The sequence below is a fragment of the Octopus bimaculoides genome, chromosome 14, assembly GCF_001194135.2.
Source record: "Octopus bimaculoides isolate UCB-OBI-ISO-001 chromosome 14, ASM119413v2, whole genome shotgun sequence".
Classification (NCBI taxonomy): domain Eukaryota; kingdom Metazoa; phylum Mollusca; class Cephalopoda; order Octopoda; family Octopodidae; genus Octopus; species Octopus bimaculoides.
This window is the reverse complement of record NC_068994.1, coordinates 35,403,609-35,406,234: the sequence shown is the minus strand read 5'-3', so window position 1 is coordinate 35,406,234 and position 2,626 is coordinate 35,403,609. Positions and strand designations below refer to the sequence as shown.

At 35.0% G+C, this 2,626-nt stretch overlaps 1 protein-coding gene across 6 annotated transcripts in view; it reads left to right on the top strand.

Moving 5' to 3' along the window:
* Window positions 1–2,626, top strand: part of LOC106881593 (protocadherin beta-15) — a 363,194-nt gene that overhangs the window by 290,080 nt on the left and 70,488 nt on the right. The gene's annotated exons all lie outside the window — the stretch shown is intronic.

Below are 2,626 nucleotides of genomic sequence, written 5' to 3'. Positions count from 1 at the left end.
ATATCTCTCTCTCTCTCTCTGTATATATATATATATATATATATATATATATATATTCATATGTACTCATATATACATAGGAGCTGGGGGCTGAAAAGTTCCTGGCTTTGGGTAAAAGAAAATACAGGAGGATTAGTTGTTTATGATTTTATTCCGCTCTCAGACTCACACACTAATTGCAGTGGACCCTCAGTTTTACTAGGCCCCTGTAAAAGAACTTCGAAGGTTGGTCCTCTAGCCAGGCCCTTCTCGGTACCCTTGGACTTTTCAGCAACCCCTCATATATATATTCAAGGCAGTACCCCAGCATGGCTACAGTCTAATGACTGATACCAGTAAAGGAAATAACAGAAATATATATACATATTTATGCATACGTATGTATACATATATATAGACATATATAGTGTATATATTCACAATAAATTGTTTTCTCTGTCTAACTTTTTCTTTTCCTTTCTATCTTCTTCCATATTTATGTAAACAAATATATACACACACACATACACTCACACTCACGCACACGCACACATGCACACACAAACGCACACTCATGCACACAAACACACACACTTAATCTCATGCACTCACACACACACAAGACTGTGTATAAGAAATTAACATGAATTCATGCATATTTGTATTACTATCAGCAGTCATTTTCACAGCAGATTTATTGATATTCACTATACAATGAAAAGTAGTGGTCAAGTGTTGGGTAATGTGGTGTGATGTAAAGGTAGATAAAGGGGTAGAGCATAGTGTGATGATGCTGTGTAACTGGACAGCATAGAGAGGTATTATTTAGAAGAGTGAATAATAAATAATAAATAATTATAAATGGCCCAGGCGTGGCCGTGTGGTAAGAAGCCTACTTCCCAACCACATGGTACCAGGTTCATGGTACCAGATTCATGGTACCAGGTTCATGTGTCTTCTACTATAAGCCTTGGGCTGACCAAAGCCTTATGAGTGGATTTGGTAGATAAAAGCTGAAAGAAGCCCATCATATGTGTGTGTGTGTGTGTGTGTGTGTGTGTGTGTGTGTGTGTCTTTGCATCTGTGTTTGTCCCCACTTACTTGACAAATGATGTTGGTGTGTTTATGTCGCCATAGCTTAGCAAATTGACAAAGGAGACTGATAGAATACATACTAAGCTTAAAAATAAATATAAAAAAAGTACTGGGGTCAATTCATTCAACTAAAAGTTTTTCAAGGCAGTGCCCCAACATGACCACACTCATATAAACATTATGACTTATGAGAGAGGAGGGGAGAGATAGAGAACGAGAGAGAGAGAGAGTTGCTGAAGTTCTTTAACCCCAGATCAGAATTAATTTAGCAAACCATCATTCAAAAATGTTCCAGCTATTGACTACCAATGCTGTCTTGAGACATGGGTGCACTGGCTAGTTGTCTAGGATCCTCACTGGTGTAGGAGCCCAATTCAAATCTATGTATGCTGTGATTTGCTCTCAATAAATATATACTATAAGGCCGAGTTCATTGATATATACTTGGGGTTGGGGACCAACAATGCTGCTGTGACAACCCTGCATGACCATCCCGCCATATTTTCATATTTCAGCATTACATTATGCTATGTATTCTTCATGTGTTTTTCGACAAGATACATATATATATATATATATATATATATATAATACAGTTTTAGGGAAAAGAACCAAGGTTCATGAACTCATCGATGAAAATCCACTTCGTTCTTTTCCCTAAAACTATATATATATATATATATATATTTTATACTGTGAAACTTAATTTAATTTTAATTTTTAATAAATTGAATTTAATTGAGTTTTTACCTGTAAATTTGGATTTTTATCCCTAATATTATTATTATTATTATATATATACATATATATATATATACTTCTATATCTCTCCACATTCTCTCACACTACTCTGAAATGCTTTTTTACTTCTTCTGAATAGCCTCTATCCTCACCCACTTATCTTCCTTACCTGCTGTCCCTAGATATGTTTACACCACTCCCAATCTCTATCACGACTTTCAGCTTGTGATTTGATGAAGATTTGACAGATATTTCTAGCAGTGTAGATGACTACATAACAGTTTTCAATGTGGATAAGAGAAAAAATCACTGATAGTAAACTCAAAATGTACTCCTTCATATCACCCTCATTAATGCATTTATGCATACTTCTAGTATACTTCATCTGTACTCTATCTGTGCATCGGTACTTTATACTCCATATGTATTCTATCTGTGCACAGTCAGTGCTTGAAGTGAAAACAAAAATACTTCCTTTTCAATCAGTTAAGCATTCACATATATTCACACAACCTGTAAACTATAGATTTCTAAATCCCTTTAAAATCTTTTAAAATTTCATTTCTCATTTGAGGAATGAGTAATGGTAAACTATTTGGACAGGAAAGAGTGGTTATAGGGTAGATATAGAAGTAATAATCTCCTAGTGAGTTGAGCCAATGTTGCATTTTCAATTCCAAGCTAAACCAATTCCAAGCCTCATTTTATTTCTTGTATTATCTATATCAAGACATAATAAATAACCTAGGGATGTGTTTGTGTGTGTGTGAGAGAGAGAGAGAGAGAGAGAGAGAGAGAGAGAGAGAGAGAG